We start from the raw sequence: 12780 nt of genomic DNA, 5'->3' as shown, positions 1-12780 counted from the left end.
AGGAGACTGAAACTATAAAAAGGAGGGACAAACACCTGACAACAACCCTTTCTATCCATCACATTCATAGCAACAAAGGAAGTAGGTACTGGATTCTGGGAGAAGGGGTCCTGAGCTAAGAAGTTTGGTCAGTAGAGCTGCTGAAAGCATGTCATGAGAAAACTTTGCTTTGAATTTAACAGATTATTAAGTGAAGCACAAGTATCATTTTATCTTTGTTTTTCTTGTAACCGTTTCTGACTTTTATGTCTCATTACCTGTATTCACTTAAAATCTCTTTGTAGTTAATAAACTGGTTTTATCTCATCCCATGTGTTTGAATTGCAGTGTTTGGGAAACTCCATTTGTGGCGGCAAGTTATGTGCATATTGTTTCTAGTCAAGAAATAAGACTCTATATAAACTTGTATTGTCCGGGAGAGGGCTGGGCAGTACAGGTCACACACTTCTGGGGGTGATCCTGGGGGTGTGTTGGGTCACCCTGGAGTATAACTGAGGCTGGTGAGAGCCAGGTAACCCAGGCTGGCTGGCAGGCTGCAGTTACACATAGACACTCTGGGAGTGTCCTGCATGCTGGGAGGCTGGGAGCAGTTCAGGTGGGAACTCCTTCAGATAGGCATTGTAAGGCACCCAAGGGTGCAGGGCAAGGGTGGTCCCGCTGCTCATTAGTCCAGATTGTAGCCTGGTATGTCACAGACACATGTAAAGGTCCCCAGGAAAGATGGCAAGTTCTGTGCCAGCAGCCCAGAGTCCTGCAGACAGAAAGGGGAAGCCACAGAGGAAACCCTAAATGCCACTCCCCTGCTCATCTAGATGATGGAGCAATGGATGGCGGATGTTCATTTTCGTCAACTGTCCCTCGCCCTCCTCCTCACTTTCCAAGCCCAAGGCAGGTTGGAGGGGGTGGTGCCCTGGGGTGTTATCCTGCCCAGCCAGCAGACAGGGTGTTGACAATGGGCAGAGCCCTGCAGTGGGACTGGGATCCCGTGGGTCCTTCAGGACCTGCTGACATAATAGTGGGACTAGGTAAAATGTACTTTGTTGTGGGCGGGATTGGGTGGGCAAAAAACAGTGTGTGGTAATCTGCGGGAAAACACTAACGCTCTCATCCGTTTACCAAGGAAAAATTGTGTCTGGATTCCATTTATATACATACTATATTAACTGACCCTTTTTTTTAAAGCGTTTGGGGGGAATCTGTCCCTCTTGTGGGATTTGCAGGATCTAAGGTTTTTGTGGTTGGATCTATAAAAATGCAAGAAACAATGCAGGAGCGGGTAGGAGGGGGGTTAAAAAAATAGTCCCACGCGGGGCTCTAACACTGGGCGATCGACTGGCTGTGAAAACTAGAGTCTGTCTTATTGCCAAGGGACAGAGAAACTCAGCCAGCAGCAGGGGGTTCAGAACACTGCCCTGGTGCGGGGGTGACAACACCTCCCCTGACAGCCTAGAACTTTAGACACATTCATGAAGACTCTCTGCCCCCTGGGCTGTAGGGCCTGGGACCCTACTGGTGGGAAATGGGTCTGGGGAGGGGAAGCTACCAGAGTCACACAAAAAGAGCCATGAATGGAACCCAGCACTAACCACTGCTGCACACTCCCTGCTGGCAATTACAACCAGGCCCTCATGTCCAGTCCCCATGCCTTTGAGAGGGAGTGGGTTCTGCTGTAGTGACTGGACCAGGGGATTGGGAGTCAGGACTCCTGGGTTCCATTGCTGGGTTTCCTACTGACCTGTGCGACTTTGGGCAAGTTGCTCCCCCTCTGAATGGCTCAGTCCCCAGCTGTTAAATGGGGATCTAATACTTTCACCCAAGATGAAATAACCCTCACCTTACCCCCCGAGAATGTGTGGATAATGACCCTTGCAACTGAGCCCTCAGCCATGCAAGCCCCAGAATGGAGCCAGTGGGAGGAGCGGGTATATCCTCTGGTATGGGCGTCCGGGGTCCCAGGAAAAGCAACCCATCAAACCCCCGTTAATATTCAGCTCTTGCCAGGAAACGATCCGGTGCAAATTAAGCAGTATCCGATCAAAAGGGAAGCCAGAGAGGGACTGCAGGAGACTATAGACCAGTTCCTAAAGTGCGGGGTACTTCGAGAATGCCAGTCAGCCTGGAACACTCCCATCTTGCCTGTACGAAAGCCCAATGGCACATACCGGCTGGTCCAGGACCTGAGGGCGGTTAATGAGTGGGTTAAGACTCTGCGCCCCCTTGTTCCAAACCCGTATACGCTGTTGGCCTCTATAGGGGGGCAGTACACCCATTTTTCGGTCCTAGATTTAAAGGACGCTTTCTTCACGATTCCGGTCGACACCCAATCTCAGGAGATTTTCTCCTTCGAGTGGAAGGACAAGAGAAGGGTTAGAAAGCAGCTTTGCTGGACAGTGCTGGCTCAGGGATTTAAAAATTCCCCCACCCTTTTCGGCCAGGCCCTGGCCAGAGACTTGGGACAACGAGGACAAAGTCCTCCTCCTGTAATATGTAGATGATTTGTTAATTGCCGTTGTGGGTTTAACCCCTTGCCTTAAAGCCACTGTGAGCCTCCTGAACTTTGTTGGACTCCGAGGATATCGAGTAGCACAGAGTAAGGCTCAGATCGCCCTCCCAGAAGTACAGTAGTTAGGATTTCACATAAGGCAGGGGGAGCGTCAGCTTTCAAAGGAAAGGAAGGAAGCTATCTGTCAAATTCCTATCCCAAGCAATCGTAAACGGCTCAGGGCATTTCTGGGCATGCCAGGCTTCTGCAGAATATGGATCCCAGAGTTTGGACTGTGGGTTCCCTTGTACGAATGCGTTAAGGGAATGGATCATGACCCCTTTCACTGGTCCTCAGAAGCCGACAAGGCATTTAGGGTTTTAAAAAGGAAACTGATGGAAGCCCCAGCCCTGGGTCTGCCGGACCTCACTAAGCCGTTCCAACTGTATGTGCATGAAAAGAAAGGGGTGGCCCTGGGAGTGCTTACTCAGTTATTAGGCATCTGGAAACGTCCCGTGGCATATTTCTCTAAACAACTGGATCAAGATGCCAAGGGGTGGCCGGCATGTTTGCGGGCGGTCGCAGCAACTGCCCTAGTGCTTGGGGAAGCCGAAACTGACACTGGGGGGAATTGTGCAAGTGTATACTCCCCACATGGTCCAAGCCCTGCTGGATACTAAGGGTGGTCTTTGGCTTACACAGGCTCGGGTTGCTCGGTATCAGGCAAAACTTTTAGAAAATCCTGAAGTTACCCTACAGACTTGCCCCTCCCTTAACCCAGCCACCCTGTTACCGGAGACAGAGGAGCAGGAACACGACTGTTTGGAGGTCATAGATGCCCAATACTCCAGCCGCCCGGACTTAAAAGATCAACCGCTCCCTAATGCAGACTGTGAGTGGTGCACCGACGGCAGTAGTACTGTTACAAACGGACAAAGGAGGGCTGGCTATGCTATTGTATCTCTCCACAAAACTGTGGAAGCAGAGGGTTTACCTGCTGGGACATCAGCCCAGCTGGCTGAATTGGTAGCCTTAACCCGTGCACTTGAACTGGAAAAAGAGTTAACATTTTTACTGAGTCCAGATATGCTTGTGGAGTATACACGCCCATGCCGGTCTGTGGAAGCAGAAAGGAATGCTAACAGCCCAAGGCTCTCCGGTCAAGCATGGGCTTCAAATTCTCCGGCTTTTAGAAGCGGTACAGCTCCCCACAGCGGTAGCAGTGGTGCACTGCAAGGCTCATCAAAGGGAAGATCAAGATGTGGCATGGGGTAATGCCAGGGCGGATAGGGAGGCCAAGCGAGCTGCTACCCTGGAACCATGGGAAGCTGAGAATGCCCATATGCATGCCCTCATCCCATCAGCGGGGGAGCTCCCGGCCCCTCAGTACTCTCACGAAGAGAGGAACCTGGCCGACACACTTGGGCTCCAGGAAAAGGAGGGATGGCTCCACTCCATGGAAGGAAAAATCCTCCTACCAAAGAATCTAATACGGCCAGTGCTACAGAAACTACATCAGACCACACACGCCGGCAGAGAGGCTCCTACCCAGCTTATGAATAAATATTTTCTAACCTCTGGACTTAGACCCCTGGCCTCCCAGGTACAGGCTGAATGTCTAGTCTGCCAAAAGAACAACCCTCGACCAGAAGTGTCAGTGCCACCAGCCACTCTGGAACCTACCCCAGGCCCAGGACTGGTTTGGCAAATAGACTTTACTGAGTTCCCCCGAATCCAAGGGTTCAGATACCTCCTCGTCTTGGTGGATCGATTCAGCGGATGGCCTGAAGCCTTCCCATGCCGAAACAACACTGCCAAAACGGTGGCTCTTAAATTTGTCAAGGAGATCATTCCCCGCTTCGGACTCCCCCAGTGGATGGAATCTGACAATGGAACACACTTCACATCTCAAATCGTTCAGAAGATATCGGATGCCTGCAAATCCCCTGGAAGCTCCACACTCCATGGTGACCACAGGCCAGTGGGGTAGTGGAGCATACAAATCAGACACTCAAGCGACATCTCTCAAAGGTCTGCCAGGAGGCTTCCCTACGGTGGCCTGATGCCTTACCCCTTGTTTTGCTCCGAGTTCGCGCTCTCCCAAAGGGCAGATTAGGGCTTAGTCCCTTCGAGATTCTGTTTGGAAGGGCATGGCCTATGAACGGTACACCGGTTCTGGCAGGGGAGTGGGAGGTAGACTGTGGCTTCTTATCTCAGTACATGTGCTCTCCGTCTGCTGTTCTCTGTTCTCTCCACAGGTATATCAAAGATTTGCAGCCTCTCCCGCTGGATGCCTCTATCCACTCCCTGCAACCAGGTGACTCCGTTCTCGTTCGTACCTGGAAGGACGAGCCTCTCCAAGAGAAGTGGAAGGGACCCCACACCGTCCTGCTGGTCTCACACACAGCAGCAAAGGTTGAGGGACACAAAAACTGGATCCATCACTCTCGTCTAAAAGCAGTGCCCGCTCTGAACGGCGGACCGTCCAGCCTACGGAAAAGACTGCCAGCGACGACCTGGGACTTAAACTGTTATTCAAAAGACAATAAGGTCTGCTGCCCAGGTGGTGCAATCCCGCGGCGGCCCGGGGCGGAGGCATCGGCAGCCTAGCCCCGTTCGTTCCCCTGCAGGACCCAAGCGGGACGGGGGGGCTGGGGCCTGCTGCCCCCACTCCGGGGCCGCCGCGGGATAGCACCAGCTGGGCAGCAGCCCAGACGCGACTGCCAGGGGCTGGGCGCAGCGTGCGCGCTGCTGGGTCCCTGCAACAGGTCCAGGCTAGGGGAGTTTGGGGGCACCAGAGCCGCAGCCACCAAGCTTGGCCATTGGCCGCTTCCTCCCCCGCGGCAGTGGGAGCTGCAGCAGCGGCTGCTCCCGAGTCCCGCCGGCCACGGGGAGAACAGCCACCGCCTGGCCCTGCAGGCTGCCCCCTACTCTCCCTACCGCCCGACTGAGTCCTGCCTGCGCTCGGGGCCAGGCCGGACTCTTACTCACGGCACCCCGCTCCCCCTGCGTCTCCAGGCCTCCCTCCAGCACTTGTGGAGGAGGGTGTTTTTTTTTGTTTTTTTTTTCTCTGTCACCTTTTTTTTTGCGCCGCCCCCCCAACACGCCTCCCCCCTCCCCCGCCCCCACGTCCCGATATTTGACCTGGGTGATCTGGTCACCCTATTATCAAGTGATCTAAGATAGGGTTACCATACGTCCGGATTTCCCCAGACATGTCCGGCTTTTTGGTTGTTAAATGGCCGTCCGGGAGGAATTTTTAAATATCTAAAAAACGTCCGGGTTTTTCGATATTTAAAAATCCCTCCCGGCCGGCCGGCATATGGACGTATGGTAACCCTGCCGGAGCAAGTCTCTGAGCGCCCGTCCCAGGGACTGCAGGGCTCGGAGAGGTTCTTCGCCAAGGAGCCGCTAGGGGTTCTGTTGAGCTCGGCGCCACGTTCACAACTGGGCTCTCCTTGAGCCTGGATCCCGGGCCGGCTCCAGGGTTTTGGCCGCCCCAAGCAGCCAAACAACAACAAAAAAAGCCATGATCGTGATCTGCGGTGGCAATTCAGCGGGAGGGCCTTCGCTCCGAGCAGGAGTGAGGGACCGTCCGCCGAATTGCCGCCGAACAGCTGGACGTGCCGCCCCTCTCGGAAGTGGCCTCCCCAAGCACCTGCTTGGTAAGCTGGTGCCTGGAGCCGGCCCTGCCCGGACCCATCCAGGGCCCCCCAGCCCGGGTGGCGAGTGCCAAGGCCCTGACACACTGCCCTGCCCGAGCTGCAGCCGCGCTGGGGAGCGTCTGAGGGCTGCAGGCAGCGCTGGAGCCGACGGGGCTGCCGGAGGATGAGTCGGAGCCGGCCCCGCACCAGCCCTCAGGCTCCCGGCTTTCTGCCGGCTGGAGCAAAGCCTGAAGGGAAACTTCTCCCGGGACAACTCCCCGCTCAGCCCGCTGGTGCGGGGCCAGCGCCGACTCATCCTTCGGCAGCTCCAGTAGCTCCAGCGCTGCCTGCAGCCCTCGGATGCTCTCCGGCGCGGCTGCAGCTCGAGCCCTCACAAAGGAGGCTGCCTGGCGAGGGGAGGGAAACGGGGGGTTTCTTCCCCTCCCCTCCGGCTGCTGCATCGCGCCCGCCAAGGCTGCGAGCGGGACAAGGGAGCCTCCTGCAGCCACGGCAGGAGGGAGGGAGATTCCGAGAGTGGCGGACCCTGCAGCCCCTAGGGCCAGGTTCAGCTCCCCAGCTGGAGCGGGAGGGGTTGCACCAGTGACTTCAGGCGGGGTTGGGGCTTCCACTCCCTGGTACCCCACACAAGTCAAGAGCAACTCTCCCCTCCCCCCTTCAGTGAAGCAAGGGCAGGGGGTAAATTTAAAACTGGATCCTGCCACATCTTGTGCAGTGTGGGACCAATCCTCTGCCCCTCCGCTGTCTGGACAGAGAACATGGTGGGGGCAGTTAGGGTGGGGGGTCTCAGGAGGGGGCAGTCAGGGGACAAGGCACAGGGAGGCTTAGATAGGGGGTGGGGTGCTGGGGGGCAGTTAGGGGCAGGGGTCCCAGGAGGGCAGGGCCGGCTCCAGGCACCAGCCCACCAAGCTCGTGCTTGGGGCGGCACCTGGAGGGGGGCCGCGCGGTGCTCCGGCCCCCGGGAAGAGCGGGGCCACGGCCGGGCTCGCCGCCCTCCCCCCGGCGCTCTGGCCGCCCTCCCCCGGCGCCCTCCCCCCGGCCGCCGGGGGGAGAGCGGCGAGCCCTGGCTGGGGCTCGCCGCTCTCTCGCCGCCCTGCTCCCTGCGCTCTGGCCGCCAGGGGGAGAGTGGAGCCCCCGCCAGGGCTCACCGCCCTCCTCCCAGGGCTCCGGCCGCCCTCCCCCCCCGCGCCCTTCCCCCGGCCGCCAGGGGGAGAGCGGAGCCCCCGCCGGGGCTCGCCGCCCTCCCCTGGGGGAGGGCGGCAAGCCCCTGCGGTCGGGGGGGGGGGCGGGCGGCCGGCGGCTTTTTTGCCTGGGGCGGCAAAAAAGCCAGAGCCGGCCCTGCAGGAGGGGGCAGTCAGGGGACAAGGAGCAGGGTGGAGGTTTGGGGGTTCTGAGGGGGACAGTCAGGGGGCGGGAAGTGGGAGGGAGTGGGATGGGGATGGGGCTAGGGCGGGGCTCCCCCTGTCCTCTTTTTTAATTGTTGAACTATGGTAACCCTATCTAAGATCACTCTGCATCACTGCCCTGTCCTCATCATTATTTATCACTCTGCCAGATTGTGTTCCATCCACAAATGTTATCAGCAGTGATTTATATTTACTTCCAGTTCACTGAATAAAATGTTAGTGTAATCATGCCATAGTGGGTCACAGCTGAGGATGCCAAATTCAGGATGAACTACTGAGAAATAGGACAAACACATCCCAAAACTGGTGGTTATTCTTCTATAAAATATACCAAACCAGCCACAAAAGTAAACTGTTTCACCACACTGGCTAACAAGAAAACATAAAGGCAGTTTCCTCAGGCATTCCAGTTCTTATATCACCACCAAAAACACTGGATTCAGAGATGAGTGGTTCTTTACAACCAGTCTGATCAAATAATAGGTTCTTCTGATCCCAAAGTACCATCCACACACCCAGGTCAAAATATAACTTAGATCTGACCCAAAAATCACGCTGTTGCCAATCGTTTAGTATCTAAAATCTAAAGGTTTATTCATAAAAAGAAAGAAAGAAAGGTGAGAGTTAAAATTGGTTAAAGGAATCAGTTACATACAGTAATGGCAAAGCTCTTGGTTCAGGCTTGTAGCAGTGATGGAATAAACTGCTGGCTTAAGTCAAGTCTCTCGAGTACATCCACAGCTTGGATGGGTCATTCAGTCCTTTGTTTAGACCTTTAGTTTGTAGCAAAGTTACTCCAGAGATAAGAAACAGGATTGAAGACCAAATGGAGGTGTTTCCAGGGCCTTTTATAGCTTTTGCCATGTGGCGGGCATCACATTGTTCTTCCTGTGGAAAATTACAGCAACAAGATGGAGTTTGGAGTCACATGAGCAAGTCACATGTTCATGCCCAATTTCCCTCAGTCATTGCAGGAAGCCATTACCAACACTCCAGACAGCACGTTTACATGACAGTCCACTCAGTGTAGATGGGTGTCTCCCATGGTCCATTGTCAACCAAGTGTTTCTTGATGAGCCACTTAATTTGAATAGTCCCTCCAAGATCTTCTGGGCGTTACCTTGTGGGCGTTATCCCAGGAGCAAACATTTGAAATCCAAGTATAGAGCCAATACTTATAACTTCACATACAAAAATGATACATGCATACAGATAGCATAATCATAACCAGCAAATCATAACCTTTTCATAGACACCTCACTCGACAACCTTTGTACAATATTTGCTGCAAAGATATAACAGCGGTTGCAACAATGATCTATATGGTCATATTTTAATCAGATAACAACACAGTTAGTTTTTGAGAGTTTGTTCAGACCCGAGGCACCAAGTACCTGTTCCCCCCTGCACAGCCGGAAAAGGGTGTCTAGCCCTGCTCTCACATGGGGTGAAGCAAGGGACACACACATGCTAAGGAACTATGTCAGCTGGGGTATGAACCAAATGTGAGGGAGGGGCCACCTGCTTACAAACACACTACAGGTCTGTAGTGTAGACAGGGCCCACATCTCTGTCTCATTTTCCCACCCTGTAAAATTGACATAATAAATCCCATCTCGTTGAACTCCATTTTATCATTGGGGAAACTGAGGCAGACAGCAGTGAAGACTTATTTGTGGTCACAGTGACTCCATAGCAAAGCCAGAACTAGAAAATGGCAGGTCTTCCTGATAGTCAGTCCTGGGCCCTTGCTCTTGTTTTATCCTGGCTTCTTTTTTTGAACGTCAGTCACAGCCTCTCAAGAGGTTTTTCTTTATCTCCATTTCCCTTAATTCCATATGGAAAGATTTTCTGTGATCCAAATTGGCTCTAATGCCTGTGGATGTCTGTCCAAAAGATGTGCTCTGCCTAAATCAGAAGTTATGGGCTTGATGGAGGAACCACTCGGTGGCCTTCTACAGCCTGTGTTATACAGGAGGTCAGACTAGATGGTCATAAAATCTATGCATCTAGGCATAAAATCTTTCTGGCCTTAAAATCTGTGCATCTAGGCATTTTTCTGCTCCTATTGAAAAAAATTCATATTTTCTGTCATTCACTTGCAGTTGGAATAATTTAAATACAGTAAAAGGATTTCCTCTTTCATTGTGTCCTGAGCACTTTCGATTGCAAACAATGTATGTTAAACCAACAGGTCCCAATTTCAGATTGTCACAGAGTGAGGTGGCCCTTTACGGAGGTGGGGTCAGCTGCACCGGTGCCAGGTTTAGCCACCTCTCAAAGAAACGGGAATGAGTAACAAGGGGCGGCATGTGACTAGGAACCAGGCCTTCTGGGAGATATAAGGACAGCCTGTGCTGGGGATGGACTGAGATCCCAGGGAGATGAGACTTGGTCCAATCTGTTAAGGACCAGGAAAGAACCACAATGAGCTCACAGGAAGAGGCCCTGTGAGGAAAAGACAGAATGTTTTCGGTGATGGGGCAATGACCCAACTGGTTTATGCTCTCAGAGCCAAACACCCACAGGGGGTTGTGGGCCGTTATGTTCCCTTTCCGCAGGGTAGATTTTCTGGAGGAGGAAACTGATGCCGTGAGGGGAAGGGGATTGACCCCAAGGCCTCACATGTGAGTCTGATCATAATACATATGCACAATGGAACTGCACTAAGGTTGTACTGACACCAGAGAAAGTCCATTTTGAAGTCCCCAGACTTCATTTTATATCCCTGGCTTCCATTTTGAATAAGCCAGAGTCACTCTACCATTAGATGGAAGCTGCAGGTCACGTAGCGCTAAATATAGAATTGGCGGGGGAAAGGTGGTAAACAACAATGACTCAGCAGATCATAACACCGTGAGGTAAATAATGGTTGCAAGTTGAAAAACAGAATTGACAGTTAGCAAAAGAAGGTAAACAAGTAGGATGATGTCATGGGTCTAAAAATCAAATTGAAAAAGGTATAAAAGTCTGTGTGTCACTTGACAGCTGACAGTTGAGAAGACAGTTCGGAGAGGGGCAGCTGAGACGAACGAAGAGAGAGCATGCAGGAGAGTCACTGTCAGAGAAAGTTCTAGTTCTAGCTACAGTCAGAGATATAGTATGGTATAGTGTTAGTGTATATATATGTGTGGGGGGGTTAATAAAGGTGAATGTATGTGCTGTGTTGACTGCAAGAGGAATTTATATATATATAAGACCTAAAGAACACCTCAGAACCGCTGTCAGTGACCTGTGGAAGACTGACGATCTGAAGCTGGGCTCATCACGTAGCATTTCTTCAAACTGTAAGGCCATATGGTTTAGGGCGCTCTTTAACTTGTGCGGGATTTGTGTTTCAGATTGTTAATGTGTCAGGGGTGGTTGTTTGCACCAATAAAAGCTGCTTTGTTTTGGAAAGTACACTGCTTGTGTCAATCATTAATTGGAAGGCTGGATCCATGTCCTCTGGGGGTAACAAGTCTGGGGAGTTTCTGAAAGAGAGACCCCCCCTGGCCAGCCCAAGATATTCCTTGGCCACCCTGGAGACCCAGACCTAATGAGAACAGATCGGTAACAGAGCCGGCTCCAGCTTTTTTGCCGTCCCAAGCGGTGAAGCGAAAGGAAAAAAAAAAGAAGATAAAGCCGCGATCGGCGGCAGTTCGGCGGCAGCTCTACTGTGCCGCTTCATTCTTCGGTGGCAATTTGGCGGCGGGTCCTTCGCTCTGAGAGGGACTGAGGGACCCGCCGCTGAATTGCTGCCAAAGACCCGGACGTGCTGCCCCTTTCCATCGTCCGCCCCAAGCACTTGCTTCCTGCGCTGGTGCCTGGAGCCGGCCCTGACTGGTAAACAGGTGAGCTGTTTGGAGGGAACCCTTGGTAAACCCAGGAGGGGGCAATAGGTGAGTTATTCTGGGGGTACCTAAATTCCGTTTTTGGGGTAACAGTACGAGCAACCTTCATTCTGATGTTTTCTACATTTAAATGCCTGGTCTACACCCAGTTTTTTGTATAACTATTTTGGTTACGAGTGTGTTTATTTATTTTTAGTGAAATAGTTGTCATGGCACAACTTCTATTGCAGACACAGTTATTCTTTATAAAAGTGCCTTACACCAATATAGCTTATTATCCTCCCTGTGCTGGAATAGTTACTAGTGGTAAAAAGCACCTTTATATTGATCTGTGTCTGCTTTGTACTGCTTTAACTATACTAGTAAAGTTCAAGCAATACAACTTTCTAGTGTAAACACCAACACCCATGCACCTCACCAACACCCATGCACCTTTATATTAAATTTAAAAAAAAAGTCTGGTTCTTGCTAACAGGGAAGAGAGATTGCCTCCCAACAGGAAAAATGACCCTCGGATACTGTGTTGACAGGCACCAATTGAAAATGAACCAAATATGTTGTTGCCTGGTTATGACAACTACACTGCCATTCATCTGGTAGCATCGGCATTAGGTACCAGGGTATTTGTAATTAGAGTCGGTCAGAACACAGAATTTCCATCCTGTGGGAAATTCTGACATCTTGAAATTTACTTTTTTGTCCTGCATTGGGACAAAACGTTGAAATCTTGAAATATCTAGCAGAATGGAAATTCTGAAATATTTTTATTTTGAAACACCAAAGCGTCCCTATCTACACATTTTTATTTGAGAATGTCAGCACACTGATATAAAATGTTGACTATATTAAATATATACATAATAAATGTAATATGAAAATAAATATATTTTAAAAGACAAGATTAAATGAAAAAATCAGAACAAAACAAAATGTCCTATTTTCATTTTGCATAGTTTCAAAACTCTTCTGTTGGAAAATATGCTGAAATTGACACGTTCCCGTGAAACAATTTGCTTTTGTCAAAGCACCATATTCCAAAGGAAAACTGTCCCATCAATTTTTTTTACCAGTTCTACTTAAGAGTGAATATTTTAGTTATTTGTAGTCTAAGATGAAGCCTACCCAACCCTGCCATTTCCAGATGGACCTAAATTCTGCATCTTGGCAGGGGGTTAGACAAGATGACCCTTGTGGTCCCTTTTAACTCTATGGTTCTATGATTCTATGTCAGGGCCTGGAGTTTAAGGGTCTGTGTATACTGAAGAAATGTTTAGCTGGTTTTAAAAACAGCGCTGCTAAACTGATTTTTGACCCTGTGAGTGCTGTAGTACAGACCAGCTTCCAGGCTGTTTAAGGCAGCATGACCTACTTTTAGTGAACTAGTTTCCTGACCGAGA

This window comes from Trachemys scripta, chromosome 16 (assembly GCF_013100865.1).
Source record: "Trachemys scripta elegans isolate TJP31775 chromosome 16, CAS_Tse_1.0, whole genome shotgun sequence".
Lineage (NCBI taxonomy): Eukaryota > Metazoa > Chordata > Testudines > Emydidae > Trachemys > Trachemys scripta.
Note: the sequence above shows the minus strand (reverse complement) of the source record.